We start from the raw sequence: 23746 nt of genomic DNA, 5'->3' as shown, positions 1-23746 counted from the left end.
AAAAACCTTCCAGACTGTCCTACTAGTTTAAAATAAACAGGTAGGATGATCTGAAGGTGCAAAATGCTTTCAGGTTGTGCTACTAGTTTAAATTAAACAGCTAGGATGCCCTGAAGGTGCAAAATGCTTTCAGATTGTCCTACTAGTGTGAATTAAACAGGTAGGATGACCTGAAGGTGCAAAATGCTTTCAGGTTGTCCTACTAGTATAAATTAAACAGGTAGGATGACCTGAAGGTGCAAAATGCTTTCAGGTTGTGCTACTAGTTTAAATTAAACAGGTAGGATGCCCTGAAGGTGCAAAATGCTTTCAGATTGTCCTACTAGTGTGAATTAAACAGGTAGGATGACCTGAAGGTGCAAAATGCTTTCAGGTTGTCCTACTAGTATAAATTAAACAGGTAGGATGACCTGAAAAGTGCAAAATGCTGTTAGATTGTCCTACTAGTATAAATTAAACAAGTAGGATGACCTGAAAGTGCAAAATGCTTTCAGATCATCCTACTTTTTTTGGCCCGCCACCACCCCCCTCTTCGGGGGACAACTTTATTTTTTTAATACAGCAAATTATCTACACAATATGTTACAATACAGACAATAGATTTATATACACACTGCAATATTTGTCCTACCATAACCATTCACCCAGTTTAGTAAGACCCTAGGTATATAAGGAAAGGAGGGATTATAGTACCACCTACAGAGTAGGTAGGATTACCTGACTGTACAAAATGCTTTTAGATTGTCCTACTAGTATAAATTGAAGAGGTAGGATGACCTGAAGGTGTGGTTATCTGTCGTCGTCATCATCTGTTTACCTACAAGTAAAGAAAAGTTAATCGTCTTGTTATATCTGGAACATTAAAGAAGTATATGTGCGGAGATTACCTGTGTTCATCAACAAATCATCATCTGCAGATCTATATCATCCGCTGTTTAACTGCTAGTATAAATTAAACAAGAAGGATGACCTTAAAGTGCAAAATGCTTTCAGCTTGTCCTACTAGTATAAATTAAACAGGTAGGATGACCTGAATGCGCAAAAAGCTTTCAGGTTGTCCTACTAGTTTAAATTAAACAGGTAGGATGACCTGAAGGTGCAAAATGCTTTCAGGTTGTCCGACTAGTTTAAATTAAACATGGAGGATAACATGACTGTACCAAATGCTGTCAGATTGTCCTACTAGTATAAATTAAACAGGTAGGATGACCTAAAAGGGCAAAATGCATACAGATTGTCCTACTAGTATAAATTAAACAGGTAGGTTGACCTGAAGGTGCAAAATGCTTTCAGATTGTCCTACTAGTATAAATTAAACAGGTAGGATGACCTGAAGGTGCAAAATGCTGTCAAGTTGTCCTACTAGTTTAAATTAAACAGGGAGGATAACATGACTGTACCAAATGCTGTCAGATTGTCCCACTAGTAAAAATTAAACAGGTAGGATGACCTGAAGGTGCAAAATGCTTTCAGATTGTCCTACTAGTATAAATTAAACAGGTGGGATGACCTGAAGGTGCAAAATGCTTTCAGATTGTCCTACTAGTATAAATTAAACAGGTAGGATGACCTGAAAGTGCAAAATGCTGTCAGATTGTCCTACTAGTATAAATTAACCCCCAGGGGTCCAAAACGCGGGGACGCGTTTTGACATGTTTTTTCCTTATCATAGCAGAATCAACTTAAAATACTCCATCATTAATAATCAAACACTTACGTGTTTGACATCATTTGAAACTCTGAAGGGTCCTCTTTAATTAGTGTACATTCACAATAACAACAGATCTTTGTGTTTTTGTCAAATAAAGAAAATAAACAGGGTGCTCATTCAGACATTTCTGTCTCCGCCAGCTGTCTCTCAAATCACGTTACAAAAATTAGTTGAAACTCCGCGAATACTCGTCACACAAACATAATACACATATCCAAAGAAAGCCTGAAATGTCTACTTTTAAACAAGCTAATTATTATCAAAAACAAATATTTCCTGTTTATATAATCTGCATTGAAGTAAAGAGAGTACCGTTTTTCCTGGCTGAGCTCATTATCTCTAACGCCTGTTTCACACATACTCCGTATGCAGTGCGTTTGCGGTGCGTAATTTTTTACGTAGCCATGTTAACAGGTTAGAGCTTTCACACATCATACGTATGCGGTCCGTCCGGTCCGTTGCAGATGCGGTGCGGTGCAGCAGTGCTGCGATCGTTTCGGCAGCGAGTCTATTTTTGCTGTACGGCACGCAAGCTGCATGCGCTGATTTAAAGTGATAGCGCATGTTTTGTGGTCAGAATGAACACGGATTTACACAAAAATGCAGTAATTTGACCCTAAATGGATGTAAATAAAGTTTTTCAGTAGCCTAGTTTTTTCTGTAATCTTATTTGTTTAATCCCCGTATGAAGCAATTAAAGCAAAACACTTACCACGAGTTGAAATGATATGTATAACATCTTGTTAAATATTCTTCCGTGTTTATATACATGCATATACATAACGTATGCTATTAATTTTACCATTGTTTAATTATACTAACATAGCCTTTTAGTTTTTTTATTTGTAAAACAACAGTAACCAAATGTATATTCTCATTACAATATCCATAACCATTGAATTTTTAGTTAAACTAAGGTAATACAAATCATAATCAATCTGACAAAAAACGTTTTCATTATATTAAAATTATGGTTAATTTTTCTAAGGAGAACTATACAAAATGGTCAGTTTGAAAGACTGGGAAGCGCACCTGTCAATCAGCGCTATTATAACAGAGCGAGGCAAGAGACGAACGTGCTCAGTAACGGGAGTAATATGGAATAATGTGTGGATCTTGAATGATTTAAGAATACATTTGCTTTAAATATAACGTTTTGGGAGATAATAATGTTTTTTTTTTCAATTGTTATTGAGCTTATTTAGACTTGTTGCAGTTATAAAAGCGTATTTGGCGTATTTACCTCAGATATTATTTCAGTAATGTTGCTGTTTTTCTGGTAATAATAACACAATTTGCATGTCAATCTTGCTTCCTTGTCTGTTTATTCATGTCATCATGCTGTTATTTTAATTATGTGAGAATATTTCTTGCCATATGAGACGTTCATTGCCGTTATATAAATACTCGTCTATGCAAATATATAAATAGTAGGAAATGTAGCCTATAATGTTACCATGCCTGTCACCTATATTTTCTCTTCAAAAGTTATAATGCTAATTTTTATTTATGATATATGTGGAGATAAATAGACCTTTGATCCTTTCATGTGTCCTGACCATTACACTAGAGATTTTAAACATCCTAACTCTATCAAATAATATCTAAAGTATATTGTTTTGTGAAAAAAAAAAAACACAGCAGGCTATTATATTGTTTATTGAGGAGGGGCTTTTCAACAGAAAGTGTCAATCACATGATTATTTGATACGCAGAAGCAGCGGTTAGCAACTCACTGCAAACGGAGTATGTGTGAAAGCACAACGGATGCTTGACGGATCGCACCGCATACGTACTGCAATACGCACCGCAAACGCACTGCATACGGAGTATGTGTGAAACAGGCGTAATGCGGTCACGCCCACATGCTGTTGACATGGTAATGAAGAGACGAGCTGTTCAAACCAGCAAAGCGTAATGTTTGATAAGATTTAAAGACTTTAGCGCATGTTTGGATTATAAACTTTATACACACACGTGAGGAATATCTTCATTTATGTCTGGACATTGTTGGACTTTAAGGCGTCCATTGCATGTTCATAATTAGAGGAAAGACATGGTATTAAAAAATAAGCTATTTATTGATCAGATATGAAAAAGTTTTACAGCGCGCTGGGTCATCTCAAGCAATGAACAACCAGCTCAAAAAGTAACATGCATATTTATAAAACTGTGGGGGTATATACCACAACATTGAGGAAGAGAAGCGTTTATCTTTAACGTTACCTAAGAAGAAGAACAATGGAAGGCGCAATGGAGGCGGATATATTCCTGAAGAAACTGTAAGTCATTTGTCTTCATTTATATTTGCTATCATGTAATATGTTATGGCTTGTGCAGTTCAGCCTAACGTTACATAAGCAACCTCAACAGACTGCACGCCTCGGATTGAAAAACGTTCGCATTGTTTACAAACGAGTAACTTACGCGTGATCACGTAATGGCGGATTTCATTGTTACATGCTGTACAGACAGGGCCGGATTAACCATACGGGCAATTGCCCAAGGGCCCAAGACCTCCAAAGGGCCCAGGCCAGCAAGGGCACGAGCAAAATACTGTATCTGGTAATCTCCCGCTCGCCGCTTTATATTAAACAAACTGTCAACACAGACTTTTTTGCGCTGCAAAGAGAGACGCTGCGCTTTTTACTTTGAACGTGAGTTGAGAGTGGTTGAGTCTCATGCTGACTGACCAATGAAGAGAGGGCCTCATTTTAAGACCCTCTACTCATTGGTCAGTCCGCATGAGGTGGGTCAAAGGTTCGCCGAGCATTACGTGACGCAAGGCGTTGGTACAACAGAAAAAAACAAGACACGGAGAAGCTAAGTGGGAGCGCGAAGCGGAAATTAAAAAAGGAAAAGGACATCATAAACGCAGAAAATGTAAAGTATAAACAGTGGTGTAGTCTGCGTGATACGCAGGTATCTGCGCGATCCGATCGGCGTATGAAATCAAATTACTATAGCGGCGCAAAAGTGACTGGGGAGCAGAGAACCGACAGGCGAGTGACAGCAAAGTAGCGCGAGAGCGATTCCAGTTATCACATGGAAAAATCTGCTTTGAATCGCTCTCGCGGTACTTTGACATCATCAAGAGGCCAAATGAAGTCGAACTTGCAGTGTAGCTGCTCACGCGACACTGTAAACAAACTGACCACGTGGAAAAGTGAACGAGTGAAGCAGTGCACAACATAAAATCCGGAGAGTTAACAACGCACGTAAGTAAACAACATTTAAATCATCAATCCAGTTTATTACTTTATCTGGAGGTAAGGCTCCAATAAAATAAAATAAGCCTGTGATTATATCCTGATGTTTTTTTGCTGCCTTCCAGCATGTTTGCTTGTGCTTCACATTGTTAAACTTCCTTTCCCTGTGTTCATTTGTATATCTACATTCAAGATGTAGCCTATATGATCTTAAACTTCTGTGAGAGAAATCATGTCTGCGTTGATGTTCAGTTCAGACTTCAAATTAAATATCATTTTCTTCACTTTGGTTTGGGTGTCTAATATTAGGCTATATGATGGTCTTGTAATAATTAAGTAAAAGCCTATTTTCATTTTTAGACAATGCTTGTATATGCAAAAAAATAAGCTTTTTATATCAATGACTATGCAAATTAGAGTTAATCCGCCAGTTTATGTTTACAGCCCGGAGATTATACAGATGCTGATGTGTTTTGTTTTCATAGCATCATATGTGAGTGAATGTCTTTGATAGGGGACATAGTAGTGCATTTGTATGAGCATTTAAATATTTGTAAATCAAAATACACCTGATGACAGTTAGAATTTGAAGTATTGAGTATATGTACTGTATAATACAGTAATATATTCTGTATATGACCATATTATGGTGATCCTGGCATCGTGATGATGGGGCTCTTGAATATTGTTGCTCAGTGTATAACAAAGTGTTAATCTGGCCCTGCGTACAGTAGACACTTTCGTATCCTTCATGGCAACTTTGAGTAATGCTGCACTGGGGGGGTCTGCTGTAATATGATATTGTTTACATGCAACGCATTCCATACATTGCGTTTTACACGCGACACCGTTTTATTATGAGCTCCGCGTTGTTTACACGTTTATAAATTTACCTTGGCCAGTCTACCTAGGTGTGTAAAAGACACCAATCACGTGACCAAATGGTGGCGCAGCGGTAGTGCGTTAGACCCGGGTTCGAAACCCGCCTAGGCCAATATTGAGTATATTGAGTTTAGGCGACCACCGTTACAAGTGCTATCATTTACCCATCAGTTATGTATGTAAGGGTATTTCTGTGGACAATTTATGCTAACAGCTGTTCATAACTCTCTTACAGGTCTGCATCCCTCTCATCAGTAAACTATGAAGTGGAAAAACATATTCACACTCTTTGGACATAAAGTTGTATGGTAACATGAGTCACATGAAGTTTACAGCTCTGTTGTTTATCAGTTTCTTATGCAAGTTAAGTTTTTGAATAGGGTCCTACTGACCTTCATTTCTATTTTGATTATATTGTTAACTTCTTAATAAACCTCAAACAAACATGTTCATTTGTCCTCACATTCTTTACTGTAGTTCCCTCCTCCCTCATTATGCAGCTCATTATGCAGCTCACTATGCGAGCCTTTGTTTGCTAGCTGTCAATCAATCCTTCTCGCATACGGCCCCTCTAAACAAAAAGTGTCTTACAATTTCTAAATCAATATACTGGTTTATGTGAATGAGGAGGCAGGATGATTTTCACATCATTTTAAAGAAAAAACTCTAGACTACTAGCATCTGTTCAGGAAAGTCTTGTTAAAACATGTTTAGTATGGGTTTTGTGGACTTATATCAGTGACTTAAAATTTTAGCTTTTTAAAAAACCACGCATAAACTTTTTTCTCTCAAAAATACAAACATGTACATACATGTAGCTCATATAATATTTTAGCCCAGTTTGTGCTGAACACAGTGGTATGAGACACTTGCCATTATTATGTTTTAAAGCAACTGAAAAAAGACCAAATGTAAGAGCATGTCAGAACTTCTGACAGTGTCCCAAAATGGTCGGACCCCAGAGGGTTAAACGGGTAGGATGTCCTGACTGTACAAAACGCTGTCAGGTTGTCCTACTAGTATAAATTAAACAGGGAAGATAACATGACTGTACCAAATGCTGTCAGATTGTCCCACTAGTATAAATTAAACATGGAGGATGACCTGAAAGTGCAAAATGCTTTCGCTTGCCATACTAGTATAAATTAAACAAGTAGGATGACCTGAAAGTGCAAAATGCTTTCAGATTATCCTACTTTTTTTGGCCCGCCACCATCCCCCCTCTTCGGAGGACAACTTTATTTTTTTAATACGGCAAATTATCTACACAATATGTTACAATACAGACAATAGATTTATATACGCACTGCAATATTTGTCCTACCATAACCATTCACCCAGTTTAGTAAGACCCTAGGTATATAAGGAAAGGAGGGATTATAGTACCACCCACAGAGTGGGTAGGATTACCTGACTGTACAAAATGCTTTAGATTGTCCTACTAGTAAAAATTGAAGAGGTAGGATGACCTGAAGGTGTGGTTATCTGTTGTCGTCATCATCTGTTTACCTACAAGTAAAGTAAAGTTAATAGTCTTGTTATATCTGGGACATTAAAGAAGTATATGTGCGGAGATTACCTGTGTTCATCAACCAATCATCTTCTGCAGATCTATATCATCCGCTGCTTAACTGCTAGTTTAAAATAAACAAGTAGGATGACCTGAAAGTGCAAAATGCTTTTAGATTGTCCTAGTAGTTTAAATTAAACAGGTAGGATGACCTGAAGGTGCAAAAAGCTTCCAGACTGTCCTACTAGTTTAAAATAAACAGGTAGGATGATCTGAAGGTGCAAAATGCTTTCAGGTTGTGCTACTAGTTTAAATTAAACAGGTAGGATGGCCTGAAGGTGCAAAATGCTTTCAGATTGTCCTACTAGTATGAATTAAACAGGTAGGATGACCTGAAGTTGCAAAATGCTTTTAGTCTGTGCTACTAATTTTAATTAAACAGGTAGGATGACCTGAAGGTGCAAAATGCTTTCAGGTTGTGCTACAACTTTAAATTAAACAGGTAGGATGACCTGAAGGTGCAAAATGCTTTCAGGTTGTGCTACTAGTTTAAATTAAACAGGTAGGATGACCTGAAGGTGCAAAATGCTTTCAGGTTGTCCTACTAGTATAGATTAAACAGGTAGAATGCCCTGAGTGTGCAAAATGCTGTCAAATTGTCCTACTAGTATAAATTAAACAGGTAGGATAACCTGAAAGTGCAAAATGCTTTCAGATTGTCCTACCAGTATAAGTTAAACAGGTAGGATGACCTGAAAGTGCAAAATGCTTTCGCTTGCCCTACTAGTATAGATTTAAAATGTAGGATGACCTGAAGGTGCAAAATGCTGTTAGATTGTTCAACTAGTATAAATTCAACAAGTAGGATGACCTGAAAGTGCAAAATGCTTTCAGGTTGTCCTACTAGTTTAAATTAAACAGGTAGGATCACCTGAAGGTGCAAAATGCTTTCAGATTGTCCTACTAGTATAAATTAAACAGGTAGGATGACCTGTAGGTGCAAAATGCTTTCAGGTTGTCCTACTAGTTTAAATTAAACATGGAGGTTAACATGACTGTACCAAATGCTTTCAGATTGTCATACTAGTATGAATTAAAAATGGAGGATAACATGACAATACCAAATGCTGTCAGGTTGTCCCACTAGTATAAATTAAACAGGTAGGTTGACCTGAAAGTGCAAAATGCTTTCAGGTTGTCCTACTAGTTTAAATTAAACAGGTAGGATGACCTGAAGGTGCAAAATGCTTTCAGATTGTCCTACTAGTATAAATTAAACAGGTAGGATGACCTGAAAGTGCAAATGCTTTCAGATTGTCCTAATATTACAAATTAAACAAGTAGGATGACCTTAAAGTGCAAAATGCTTTCGCTTGCCCTGCTAGTATAGATTTAAAATGTAGAATGACCTGAAGGTGCAAAAGGCTTTCAGATTGTCCTACTAAATTAAATTAAACATAGAGGATAACTCGACTGTACCAAATGCTGTCGGGATGTCCTACTATTATAAATTAAACAGCTAGGATGACCTGGCTGTACAATATGCTGTCAGGTTGTCCTACTAGTGTAAATTAAAGAGGTAGGATGACCTGGCTGTACAAAATGCTGTCAGACTGTCCTACTAGTATAAGGGTTTCCGTACCGGATTTTCTATTTGGGTTTACTCCCATAGCCTTTGACCAGACAAGGCCAACCTGCAAGGCAGCAGGAAACTCGTGGAAGGCGGGGTCGTTCATTTCCCGTGCAGATGAGAGGCCTCTGCCCACTGCCCACGATTGTGCTATTAGTATAAATTAAACAGGTCGAATAACCTGACTGTACCAAATGCTGTCAGATTGTCCTACTAGTTTAAATTAAACAGGTAGGATGACCTGAAAATGCAAAATGCTTTCAGATTGTCCTACTAGGATAAATTAAACAGGTTGGATGACCTGAAGGTGCAAAATGGTGTCAGGTTGTCCTACTAGTTTAAATTAAACAGGTACGATGACCTGAAGGTGCAAAATGCTTTCCGGTTGTCCTACTAGTATAGATTAAAATGTATGATGACCTGAAGGTGCAAAATGCTTTCAGATTGCCCTACTAGTATGAATTAAACAGGTAGGATGACCTGAAAGTGCAAAATGCTTTCAGATTGTCCTACTAGTATAAATTAAACAGGTAGGATGACCTGTAGGTGCAAAATGCTTTCAGGTTGTCCTACTAGTTTAAATTAAACATGGAGGTTAACATGACTGTACCAAATGCTTTCAGATTGTCATACTAGTATGAATTAAAAATGGAGGATAACATGACAATACCAAATGCTGTCAGGTTGTCCCACTAGTATAAATTAAACAGGTAGGTTGACCTGAAAGTGCAAAATGCTTTCAGACTGTCCTACTAGTATAAATTAAACAGGTAGGATGACCTGAACGTGCAAATGCTTTCAGATTGTCCTAATATTACAAATTAAACAAGTAGGATGACCTTAAAGTGCAAAATGCTTTCGCTTGCCCTGCTAGTATAGATTTAAAATGTAGGATGACCTGAAGGTGCAAAATGCTTTCAGATTGTCCTACTAAATTAAATTAAACATAGAGGATAACTCGACTGTACCAAATGCTGTCTGGATGTCCTACTATTGTAAATTAAACAGCTAGGATGACCTGGCTGTACAATATGCTGTCAGGTTGTCCTACTAGTGTAAATTAAAGAGGTAGGATGACCTGGCTGTACAAAATGCTGTCAGACTGTCCTACTAGTATAAGGGTCTCCGTACCGGATTTTCTATTTGGGTTTACTCCCATAGCCTTTGACCAGACAAGGCCAACCTGCAAGGCAGCAGGAAACTCGTGGAAGGCGGGGTCGTTCATTTCCCGTGCAGATGAGAGGCATCTGACCTGAAGGTGCAAAATGCTTTCCGGTTGTCCTACTAGTATAGATTAAAATGTATGATGACCTGAAGGTGCAAAATGCTTTCAGATTGCTCTACTAGTATGAATTAAACAGGTAGGATGTCCTGACTGTACAAAATGCTGTCAGGTTGTCCTACTAGCAGTGGCGAACCGTGAGTACTTCAGCTAGGCCTTCAAAATATGCAATGAAGTGCAAATGCCTCTCCATGCGCAATTACGCATGGCGCAATAAATGAAAGTCACAAATTTAATGGTTAGGTTCTACTTACTACACCGCCTTAATTCTTAAAAATAGGAAAATGGAGACAAGTGAGCATGGGGGAAAAGCACCAAAATAAATTGAGAGTAGTTTGTTTTTCATAAATTTTAAAATTCAGAATATAATACTAGGCTATTCGTATTTCGTTAAATCATACAGTGAACGTGTAAAAATTCTGAGCACGCAAAGTTAAATTACAGAATAGGCATCGTTTGCCTTTAAATGCAGTTTTAAAGTTTAAAATTACTTTAATCTAACTGATAAACACAAATACAGACTCTGCTGCTCTGTAAATTTGCATTTAATTTTTGTTTTTTGTAAATATATATTTAGCTGTAGGATAGCTTGTTAGTCTTTTTTCATAAGGGGAAATATAGCACCCTGCGTTCTCAGTGCACCTCCTTGTGGCTTATAACTGTTATATTTTGCGGGCTCGCAAAATCCCTAGCCCGAGCCCCGGTGAATGTTTTTGCATTCTCTGAGATTTAGTTAGGTAATTATATTGTATGTAATTCGGCGTCGCCTGCAGTCATTACTATCCTCAAGTAAAACTGTCAGGAAGTGAAAGTATAATTAAACCCATTATTTTTCTCGTGTTCACGTCTGATATGCGCAGCGCAGCTGCACGCGCATCTCTCGGCTGTGCTCTTCACGAGTACCCGCTTAAGTAATTTCGTTTTTACCTCAGCCCTATCAAACTAGCCACAACGTCAATCACGTTTTCTGCCATTTACCTCAACCACTCTCACCGCAGAGATTCGGGCCATTAGACGGTCTATGATTAGGACTTCACTTCTTCTTTGGTGTTTTACGGCAGCTCGCATCCAGCTTGTTGCATGATTAGGACTTCATGAAGGCTTACAATGCTTTGTTTTTTACCCGCCCACTTGAAATCAAAGCGTGATTGGTCGATTTGCCCGTCACTCTCCACACCAAAACACATAGCTTGGCCTTCCTTGGGATTCTTGAAGTCCTAACCAATGAATGAGCCAGTTTACCGGGCCTTAGTAGAGACAGACGATTCTGATTGGATATGAACCTGACAGTAAGCTTAACGTTAGAACATAGATGAGAGAAAATATATTACATGTATTAAATTAAATTAAATATAAATTTAAACATGTAAAAACATATTTTTATTGAATACTTTATTATTTATTAGTATTATTATAAAAAATATTTTTATTAATTTTTTTAGGCCTTCTCTGAAGGCGTAGAAGGCCCTGAAGGTTCCCCACTGCCTACTAGTATAAATTAAAAAGGAAGGATGACCGGAAGGTGCAAAATGCTTTCAGATTGTCCTACGAGCATAAATTAAACAGGTAGGATGACCTGAAAGTGCAAAATGCTTTCAGATTGTCCGACTAGTATAAGTTAAACAGGTAGGATGACCTGAAGGTGAAAAAAGCGTTCAGATTGTCCTACTATTTTCAATTAAACAGGTAGAATGACCTGACTATACAAAATGCTGTCAGGTTGTCCTACTAGTATAAATAAAAAAAGAAGGATGACCTTAAAGTGCAAAATGCTTTCAGCTTGTCTTACTAGTATAAATTAAACAGGTAGGATGACCTGAAGGTGCAAAAAGCTTTCAGGTTGTCCTACTAGTTTAAATTAAACAGGTAGGATGACCTGAAGCTGCAAAATGCTTTCAGGTTGTCCGACTAGTATAAGTTAAACAGGTAGGATGACCTGAAGGTGAAAAAAGTTTAAATTAAACATGGAGGATAACCCGACTGTACCAAATGCTGTCGGAATGTCCTACTATTATAAAATAAACAGCTAGGATGACCTGACTGTACAATATGCTGTCAGGTTGTCCTACTAGTGTAAATTAAAGAGGTAGGATGACCTGGCTGTACAAAATCCTGTCAGGTTGTCCTACTAGTGTAAATTAAAGAGGTAGGATGACCTGACTGTACAAAATGCTGTCAGACTGTACTACTAGTATAAGGGTCTCCGTACCAGATTTTCTATTTGGGTTTACTCCCATAGCCTTTGACCAGACAAGGCCAACCTGCAAGGCAGCAGGAAACTCGTCGAAGGCGGGGTCGTTCATTTCCCGTGCAGATGAGAGGCATCTGCCCACTCCCCACGATTGTGCTATTAGTATAAATTAAACAGGTAGGATGACCTGAAGGTGCAAAATGCTTTCAGATTGCCCTACTAGTATGAATTAAACAGGTAGGATGTCCTGACTGTACAAAATGCTGTCAGGTTGTCCTACTAGTATAAATAAAAAAGGAAGGATGACCTGAAGGTGCAAAATGCTATCAGGTTGTCCTACTAGTTTAAATTAAACAGGTAGGATGTCCTGACTGTGCAAAATGCTGTCAGGTTGTCCTACTAGTATAAATAAAAAGGAAGGATGACCTGAAGGTGCAAAATGCTTTCAGATTGTCCTACGAGCATAAATTAAACAGGTAGGATGACCTGAAAGTGCAAATGCTTTCAGATTGTCCTACTTGTATAAATTAAACAGGTAGGATGACCTGAAGGTGCAAAATGCTTTCAGATTGCCCTACTAGTATGAATTAAACAGGTAGAATGTCCTGACTGTACAAAATGCTGTCAGGTTGTCCTACTAGTATAAATTAAAAAGGAAGGATGACCTGAAGGTGCAAAATGTTTTCAGATTGTCCTACTATTTTCAATTAAACAGGTAGAATGACCTGACTGTACAAAATGCTGTCAGGTTGTCCTACTAGTTTAAATTAAACAGGGAGGATAACATGACTGTACCAAATGCTGTCAGATTGTCCCACTAGTAAAAATGAAACAGGTAGGATGACCTGAAGGTGCAAAATGCTTTCAGATTATCCTACTAGTTTAAATTAAACATGGAGGATAACCCGACTGTACCAAGTGCTGTCGGAATGTCCTACTATTATAAATTAAACAGCTAGGATGACCTGACTGTACAATATCCTGTCAGGTTGTCCTACTAGTGTAAATTAAAGAGGTAGGATGACCTGACTGTACAAAATGCTGTCAGATTGTCCTACTAGTATAAGGGTTTCCGTACCGGATTTTCTTTTTGGGTTTACTCCCATAGCCTTTGACCAGACAAGGCCAACCTGCAAGGCAGCAGGAAACTCGTGGAAGGCGGGGTCGTTCATTTCCCGTGCAGATGAGAGGCATCTGCCCACTGCCCACGATTGTGCTATTAGTATAAATTAAACAGGTAGGATAACCTGACTGTACCAAATGCTGTCAGATTGTCCTACTAGTTTAAATTAAACAGGAAGGATGACCTGAAAGTGCAAAATGCTGTCAGATTGTCCTACTAGTATAAATTAAACAGGTGGGATGACCTGAAGGTGCAAAATGCTGTCAGATTGTCCTACTAGTATAAATTAAACAGGTAGGATGACCTGAAAGTGCAAAATGCTTTCAGAATGTCCTACTATTTTCAATTAAACCGGCAGGATGACCTGAAAGTGCAAAATGCTGTCAGATTGTCCTACTAGTATAAATAAAACGGGTAGGATGTCCTGACTGTACAAAATGCTGTCAGGTTGTCCTACTAGAATAAATTAAACAGGTAGGATGACCTGAAAGTGCAAAATGCTTTCAGATTGTCCTACTAGTTTAAATTAAACAGGGAGGATAACATGACTGTACCAAATGCTGTCAGATTGTCCCACTAGTAAAAATGAAACAGGTAGGATGACCTGAAGGTGCAAAATGCTTTCAGATTATCCTACTAGTTTAAATTAAACATGGAGGATAACCCGACTGTACCAAATGCTGTCGGAATGTCCTACTATTATAAATTAAACAGCTAGGATGACCTGACTGTACAATATCCTGTCAGGTTGTCCTACTAGTGTAAATTAAAGAGGTAGGATGACCTGACTGTACAAAATGCTGTCAGACTGTCCTACTAGTATAAGGGTCTCCGTACCAGATTTTCTATTTGGGTTTACTCCCATAGCCTTTGACCAGACAAGGCCAACCTGCAAGGCAGCAGGAAACTCGTGGAAGGCGGGGTCGTTCATTTCCCGTGCAGATGAGAGGCATCTGCCCACTGCCCACGATTGTGCTATTAGTATAAATTAAACAGGTAGGATAACCTGACTGTACCAAATGCTGTCAGATTGTCCTACTAGTTTAAATTAAACAGGTAGGATGACCTAAAAGTGCAAAATGCTGTCAGATTGTCCTACTAGTATAAATTAAACAGGTGGGATGACCTGAAGGTGCAAAATGGTTTCAGATTGTCCTACTAGTATAAATTAAACAGGTAGGATGACCTGAAAGTGCAAAATGCTTTCAGATTGTCCTACTATTTTCAATTAAACAGGTAGGATGACCTGACTGTACAAAATGCTGTCAGATTGTCCTACTAGTATAAGGGTTTCCGTACCGGATTTTCTTTTTGGGTTTACTCCCATAGCCTTTGACCAGACAAGGCCAACCTGCAAGGCAGCAGGAAACTCGTGGAAGGCGGGGTCGTTCATTTCCCGTGCAGATGAGAGGCATCAGCCCACTGCCCACGATTGTGCTATTAGTATAAATTAAACAGGTAGGATAACCTGACTGTACCAAATGCTGTCAGATTGTCCTACTAGTTTAAATTAAACAGGAAGGATGACCTGAAAGTGCAAAATGCTGTCAGATTGTCCTACTAGTATAAATTAAACAGGTGGGATGACCTGAAGGTGCAAAATGCTGTCAGATTGTCCTACTAGTATAAATTAAACAGGTAGGATGACCTGAAAGTGCAAAATGCTTTCAGAATGTCCTACTATTTTCAATTAAACCGGCAGGATGACCTGAAAGTGCAAAATGCTGTCAGATTGTCCTACTATTATAAATAAAACGGGTAGGATGTCCTGACTGTACAAAATGCTGTCAGGTTGTCCTACTAGAATAAATTAAACAGGTAGGATGACCTGAAAGTGCAAAATGCTTTCAGATTGTCCTACTAGTATACATTAAACAGGTAGGATGACCTGAAAGTGCAAAATGCTGTCAGATTGTCCTACTAGTTTAAATTAAACAGGGAAGATAACATGACTGTACCAAATGCTGTCAGATTGTCCAACTAGTATAAATTAAACATGGAGGACGACCTGAAAGTGCAAAATGCTTTCGCTTGCCGTACTAGTATAAATTAAACAAGTAGGATGACCTGAAAGTGCAAAATGCTTTCAGATTATCCTACTTTTTTTGGCCCGCCACCACCCCCCCTCTTCGGAGGACAACTTTATTTTTTTAATACGGCAAATTATCTACACAATATGTTACAATACAGACAATAGAATTATATACGCACTGCAATATTTGTCCTAATATAACCATTCACCCAGTTTAGTAAGACCCTAGGTATATAAGGAAAGGAGGGATTATAGTACCACCCACAGAGTGGGTAGGATTACCTGACTGTACAAAATGCTTTAGATTGTCCTAGTAGTAAAAATTGAAGAGGTAGGATGACCTGAATGTGTGGTTATCTGTTGTCATCATCATCTGTTTACCTACAAGGAAAGTAAAGTGAATCGTCTTGTTATATCTGGGACATTAAAGAAGTATATGTGCGGAGATTACCTCTGTTCATCAACCAATCATCTTCTGCAGATCTATATCATCCGCTGCTTAACTGCTAGTTTAAATTAAACAAGTAGGATGACCTGAAAGTGCAAAATGCTTTTAGATTGTCCTAGTAGTTTAAATTAAACAGGTAGGATGACCTGAAGCTGCAAAATGATTTTAGTCTGTGCTACTAGTTTAAATTAAACAAGTAGGATGACCTGAAGGTGCAAAATGCTTTCAGGTTGTGCTACAAGTTTAAATTAAACAGGTAGGATGACCTGAAGGTCCAAAATGCTTTCAGGTTGTGCTACTAGTTTAAATTAAACAGGTAGGATGACCTGAAGGTGCAAAATGCTTTCAGGTTGTCCTACTAGTATAAATTAAACAGGTAGAATGCCCTGAAAGTGCAAAATGCTGTCAGATTGTCCTACTAGTATAAATTAAACAAGTAGGATGACCTGAAAGTGCAAAATGCTTTCAGATTATCCTACTAGTTTAAATTAAACATGGAGGATAACCCAACTGTACCAAATGTTGTCGGGATGTCCTACTATTATAAATTAAACAGCTAGGATGACCTGGCTGTACAATATGCTGTCAGGTTGTACTACTATTGTAAATTAAAGAGGTAGGATGACCTGGCTGTACAAAATGCTGTCAGATTGTCCTACTAGTATAAGGGTTTCCGTACCAGATTTTCTATTTGGGTTTACTCCCATAGCCTTTGACCAGACAAGGCCAACCTGCAAGGCAGCAGGAAACTCGTGGAAGGCGGGGTCGTTCATTTCCCGTGCAGATGAGAGGCATCTGCCCACTGCCCACGATTGTGCTATTAGTATAAATTAAACAGGTGGGATGACCTGAAGGTGCAAAATGCTTTCAGATTGTCCTACTAGTATAAATTAAACAGGTAGGATGACTTGAAAGTGCAAAATGCTTTCAAAATGTCCTACTATTTTCAATTAAACAGGCAGGATGACCTGAAAGTGCAAAATGCTGTCAGATTGTCCTACTAGTATAAATTAAACGGGTAGGATGTCCTGACTGTACAAAATGCTGTCGGGTTGTCCTACTAGTATACATTAAACAGGTAGGATGACCTGAAAGTGCAAAATGCTTTCAGATTGTCCTACTAGTATACATTAAACAGGTAGGATGACCTGAAAGTGCACAAAATGCTGTCAGATTGTCCTACTAGCATAAATTAAATGGGTAGGATGTCCTGACTGTACAAAATGCTGTCAGGTTGTCCTACTAGTATAAATTAAAAAGGAAGGATGACCTGAAGGTGCAAAATGCTTTCAGATTATCCTACTTTTTTTGGCCCGCCACCACCCCCCCTTTTCGGAGGACAACTTTATTTTTTTAATACGGCAAATTATCTACACAATATGTTACAATACAGACAATAGAATTATATACGCACTGCAATATTTGTCCTACTATAACCATTCACCCAGTTTAGTAAGACCCTAGGTATATAAGGAAAGGAGGGATTATAGTACTACCCACAGAGTGGGTAGGATTACCTGACTGTACAAAATGCTTTAGATTGTCCTAGTAGTAAAAATTGAAGAGGTAGGATGACCTGAATGTGTGGTTATCTGTTGTCGTCATCATCTGTTTACCTACAAGGAAAGTAAAGTGAATCGTCTTGTTATATCTGGGACATTAAAGAAGTATATGTGCGGAGATTACCTGTGTTCATCAACCAATCATCTTCTGCAGATCTATATCATCCGCTGCTTAACTGCTAGTTAAAATTAAACAAGTAGGATGACCTGAACGTGCAAAATGCTTTTAGATTGTCCTAGTAGTTTAAATTAAACAGGTAGGATGACCTGAAGGTGCAAAAAGCTTCCAGACTGTCCTACTAGTTTAAATTAAACAAGTAGGATGCCCTGAAGGTGCAAAATGCTTTCAGGTTTTCCTACCAGTTTATATATAACAGGTAGGATGACCTGAAGGTGCAAAATGATTTTAGTCTGTGCTTCTACTTTAAATTAAACAGGTAGGATGACCTGAAGGTCCAAAATGCTATCAGGTTGTGCTACTAGTTTAAATTAAACAGGTAGGATGACCTGAAAGTGCAAAATGCTTTCAGATTGTCCTACTATTTTCAATTAAACAGGTAGGATGACCTGACTGTACAAAATGCTGTCAGGTTGTCCTACTAGTTTAAATTAAACAGGGAGGATAACATGACTGTACCAAATGCTGTCAGATTGTCCTACTAGTATAAATTAAACAGGTAGGATGACCTGAAGGTGCAAAAAGCTTTCAGGTTGTCCTACTAGTTTAAATTAAACGGGTAGGATGACCTGAAGGTGCAAAATGCTTTCAGGTTGTCCTACTAGTTTAAATTAAACATGGAGGTTAACATGACTGTACCAAATGCTGTCAGATTGTCCTACTATTATAAATTAAACAGCTAGGATGACCTTAAAGTGCAAAATGCTTTCGCTTGCCTTGCTAGTATAGATTTAAAATGTAGGATGACCTGAAGGTGCAAAATGCTGTCAGATTGTCCTACTAGTATAAATAAAACGTGTAGGATGTCCTGACTGTACAAAATGCTGTCAGGTTGTCCTACTAGAATAAATTAAACAGGTAGGATGACCTAAAAGTGTAAAATGCTTTCAGATTGTCCTACTAGTATACATTAAACAGGTAGGATGACCTGAAAGTGCAAAATGCTGTCAGATTGTCCTACTAGTATAAATTAAATGGGTAGGATGTCCTGACTGTACACAATGCTGTCAGGTTGTCCTACTAGTATAAATTAAACAGGGAAGATAACATGACTGTACCAAATGCTGTCAGATTGTCCTACTAGTATAAATTAAACAGGTAGGATGACCTGAAGGTGCAAAAAGCTTTCAGGTTGTCCTACTAGTTTAAATTAAACGGGTAGGATGACCTGAAGGTGCAAAATGCTTTCAGGTTGTCCTACTAGTTTAAATTAAACATGGAGGTTAACATGACTGTACCAAATGCTGTCAGATTGTCCTACTATTATAAATTAAACAGCTAGGATGACCTTAAAGTGCAAAATGCTTTCGCTTGCCTTGCTAGTATAGATTTAAAATGTAGGATGACCTGAAGGTGCAAAATGCTGTCAGATTGTCCTACTAGTATAAATAAAACGTGTAGGATGTCCTGACTGTACAAAATGCTGTCAGATTGTCCTACTAGTATAAATAAAACGTGTAGGATGTCCTGACTGTACAAAATGCTGTCAGGTTGTCCTACTAGAATAAATTAAACAGGTAGGATGACCTAAAAGTGTAAAATGCTTTCAGATTGTCCTACTAGTATACATTAAACAGGTAGGATGACCTGAAAGTGCAAAATGCTGTCAGATTGTCCTACTAGTATAAATTAAATGGGTAGGATGTCCTGACTGTACAAAATGCTGCCAGGTTGTCCTACTAGTATAAATTAAACAGGGAAGATAACATGACTGTACCAAATGCTGTCAGATTGTCCAACTAGTATAAATTAAACATGGAGGACGACCTGAAAGTGCAAAATGCTTTCGCTTGCCATACTAGTATAAATTAAACAAGTAGGATGACCTGAAAGTGCAAAATGCTTTCAGATTATCCTACTTTTTTTGGCCCGCCACCACCCCCCCTCTTCGGAGGACAACTTTATTTTTTTATTACGGCAAATTATCTACACAATATGTTACAATACAGACAATAGAATTATATACGCACTGCAATATTTGTCCTACTATAACCATTCACCCAGTTTAGTAAGACCCTAGGTATATAAGGAAAGGAGGGATTATAGTACCACCCACAGAGTGGGTAGGATTACCTGACTGTACAAAATGTTTTAGATTGTCCTAGTAGTAAAAATTGAAGAGGTAGGATGACCTGAATGTGTGGTTATCTGTTGTCGTCATCATCTGTTTACCTACAAGGAAAGTAAAGTGAATCGTCTTGTTATATCTGGGACATTAAAGAAGTATATGTGCGGAGATTACCTGTGTTCATCAACCAATCATCTTCTGCAGATCTATATCATCCGCTGCTTAACTGCTAGTTAAAATTAAACAAGTAGGATGACCTGAAAGTGCAAAATGCTTTTAGATTGTCCTAGTAGTTTAAATTAAACAGGTAGGATGACCTGAAGGTGCAAAAAGCTTTTAGATTGTCCTACTAGTTTAAATTAAACAGGTAGGATGCCCTGAAGGTGCAAAATGCTTTCAGGTTTTCCTACTAGTGTGAATTAAACAGGTAGGATGCCCTGAAGGTGCAAAATGCTTTCAGGTTTTCCTATTAGTGTGAATTAAACAGGTAGGATGACCTGAAGGTGCAAAATGCTTTCAGATTGTCCTACTAGTGTGAATTAAACAGGTAGGATGACCTGAAGTTGCAAAATGATTTTAGTCTGTGCTACTAGTTTAAATTAAACAGGTAGGATGACCTGAAGGTCCAAAATGCTATCAGGTTGTGCTACTAGTTTAAATTAAACAGGTAGGATGACCTGAAGGTGCAAAATGCTTTCAGGTTGTCCTACTAGTATAAATTAAACAGGTAGAATGCCCTGAAAGTGCAAAATGCTGTCAGATTGTGCTACTAGTTTAAATTAAACAGGTAGGATGACCTGAAGGTGCAAAATGCTTTCAGGTTGTCCTACTAGTATAAATTAAACAGGTAGAATGCCCTGAAAGTGCAAAATGCTGTCAGATTGTCCTACTAGTATAAATTAAACAAGTAGGATGACCTGAAAGTGCAAAATGCTTTCAAATTATCCTACTAGTTTAAATTAAACATGGAGGATAACCCGACTGTACCAAATGTTGTCGGGATGTCCTACTATTATAAATTAAACAGCTAGGATGACCTGGCTGTACAATATGCTGTCAGGTTGTCCTACTAGTATAAGGGTTTCCGTACCGGATTTTCTATTTGGGTTTACTCCCATAGCCTTTGACCAGACAAGGCCAACCTGCAAGGCAGCAGGAAACTCGTGGAAGGCGGGGTCGTTCATTTCCCGTGCAGATGAGAGGCATCTGCCCACTGCCCACGATTGTGCTATTAGTATAAATTAAACAGGTAGGATGACCTGAAGGTGCAAAATGCTGTCAGGTTGTCCTACTAGTTTAAATTAAACAGGTATGATGACCTGAAGGTGCAAAATGCTTTCAGATTGCCCTACTAGTATAGATAAAAATGTATGGTGACCTGAATGTGCAAAATGCTTTCAGATTGCCCTACTAGTATGAATTAAACAGGTAGGATGACCTGAAGGTGCAAAATGCTTCCAGGTTGTCCTAATAGTTTAAATTAAACAGGTAGGATGACCTGAAGGTGCAAACTGCTTTCAGATTGCCCTACTAGTATGAAATAAACAGGTAGGATGACCTGAAGGTGCAAAATGCTTTCAGATTGTCCTACTAGCATAAATTAAACAGGTAGGATGACCTGAAAGTGCAAAATGCTTTCCGGTTGTCCTACTAGTATGAATTAAACAGGTAGGATGTCCTGACTGTACAAAATGCTGTCAGATTGTCTTACGAGCATAAATTAAACAGGTAGGATGACCTGAAAGTGCAAAATGCTTTCAGATTGTCCTACTTGTATAAATTAAACAGGTAGGATGACCTGAAGGTGCAAAATGCTTTCAGATTGCCCTACTAGTATGAATTAAACTGGTAGAATGTCCTGACTGTACAAAATGCTGTCAGGTTGTCCTACTAGTATAAATTAAAAAGGAAGGATGACCTGAAGGTGCGAAATGCTTTCAGATTGTCCTACGAGCATAAATTAAACAGGTAGGATGACCTGAAAGTGCAAAATGCTTTCAGATTGTCCTACTAGTATAAATTAAACAGGTAGAATGTCCTGACTGTACAAAATGCTGTCAGGTTGTCCTACCAGTATAAATTAAACAGGTAGGATGACCTGAAGGTGCAAAATGCTTTCAGATTGCCCTACTAGTATGAATTAAACAGGTAGAATGTCCTGACTGTACAAAATGCTGTCAGGTTGTCCTACCAGTATAAATTAAAAAGGAAGGATGACCTGAAGGTGCAAAATGCTTTCAGATTGTCCTACTAGTTTAAATTAAACATGGAGGATAACCCGACTGTACCAAATGCTGTCGGAATGTCCTACTATTATAAATTAAACAGCTAGGATGACCTGGCTGTACAATATGCTGTCAGGTTGTCCTACTAGTGTAAATTAAAGAGGTAGGATGACCTGGCTGTACAAAATACTGTCAGATTGTCCTACTAGTATAAGGGTTTCCGTACCGGATTTTCTATTTGGGTTTACTCCCATAGCCTTTGACCAGACAAGGCCAACCTGCAAGGCAGCAGGAAACTCGTGGAAGGCGGGGTCGTTCATTTCCCGTGCAGATGAGAGGCATCTGACCTGAAGGTGCAAAATGCTTTCCGGTTGTCCTACTAGTATGAATTAAACAGGTAGGATGTCCTGACTGTACAAAATGCTGTCAGGTTGTCCTAGTAGTATAAATAAAAAAGAAGGATGACCTGAAGGTGCAAAATGCTTTCAGATTGTCCTACGAGCATAAATTAAACAGGTAGGATGACCTGAAAGTGCAAATGCTTTCAGATTGTCCTACTTGTATAAATTAAAAAGGAAGGATGACCTGAAGGTGCAAAATGTTTTCAGATTGTCCTACGAGCATAAATTAAACAGGTAGGATGACCTGAAAGTGCAAAATGCTTTCAGATTGTCCTACTATTTTCAAATAAACAGGTAGGATGACCTGACTGTACAAAATGCTGTCAGGTTGTCCTACTAGTTTAAATTAAACAGGGAGGATAACATGACTGTACCAAATGCTGTCAGATTGTCCCACTAGTAAAAATTAAACAGGTAGGATGACCTGAAGGTGCAAAATGCTTTCAGATTGTCCTACTAGTTTAAATTAAACATGGAGGATAACCCGACTGTACCAAGTGCTGTCGGAATGTCCTACTATTATAAATTAAACAGCTAGGATGACCTGACTGTACAATATCCTGTCAGGTTGTCATACTAGTGTAAATTAAAGAGGTAGGATGACCTGACTGTACAAAATGCTGTCAGACTGTCCTACTAGTATAAGGGTCTCCGTACCAGATTTTCTATTTGGGTTTACTCCCATAGCCTTTGACCAGACAAGGCCAACCTGCAAGGCAGCAGGAAACTCGTAGAAGGCGGGGTCGTTCATTTCCTGTGCAGATGAGAGGCATCTGCCCACTGCCCACGATTGTGCTATTAGTATAAATTAAACAGGTAGGATAACCTGACTGTACCAAATGCTGTCAGATTGTCCTACTAGTTTAAATTAAACAGGTAGGATGACCTGAAAGTGCAAAATGCTGTCAGATTGTCCTACTAGTATAAATTAAACAGGTGGGATGACCTGAAAGTGCAAAATGCTGTCAGGTTGTCCTGCTAGTTTAAATTAAACAGGGAGGATAACATGACTGTACCAAATGCTGTCAGATTGTCCTACTAGTTTAAATTAAACAGGTAGGATGACCTGAAAGTGCAAAATGCTGTCAGGTTGTCCTACTTGTATAAATTAAAAAGGAAGGATGACCTGAAGGTGCAAAATGTTTTCAGATTGTCCTACGAGCATAAATTAAACAGGTAGGATGACCTGAAAGTGCAAAATGCTTTCAGATTGTCCTACTATTTTCAAATAAACAGGTAGGATGACCTGACTGTACAAAATGCTGTCAGGTTGTCCTACTAGTTTAAATTAAAC

At 38.4% G+C, this 23746-nt stretch overlaps 1 long non-coding RNA gene across 2 annotated transcripts; it reads right to left on the bottom strand.

The window, feature by feature from the left end:
• Positions 1–481: 481 nt before the first annotated feature.
• LOC129431673 (uncharacterized) lies at positions 482–23439 on the bottom strand. 2 transcript variants are annotated; one of them, XR_012372036.1, is made up of 4 exons: positions 17536–23439; positions 16022–16104; positions 7213–7311; positions 482–942 (listed from the first exon to the last, which is right to left on the bottom strand). It is a non-coding gene; the product is annotated as an uncharacterized lncRNA (long non-coding RNA). The 2 variants fall into 2 exon arrangements; XR_012372033.1 differs by lacking the exon at positions 482–942 and having other exon boundaries at positions 4210–7311.
• Between the last annotated feature and the right edge of the window lie 307 nt (positions 23440–23746).

The sequence above is a fragment of the Misgurnus anguillicaudatus genome, chromosome 1 (genome assembly GCF_027580225.2).
Source record: "Misgurnus anguillicaudatus chromosome 1, ASM2758022v2, whole genome shotgun sequence".
NCBI classification, from domain to species: Eukaryota; Metazoa; Chordata; class Actinopteri; order Cypriniformes; family Cobitidae; genus Misgurnus; species Misgurnus anguillicaudatus.
This window is presented reverse-complemented; position numbering and strand designations above follow the sequence as displayed.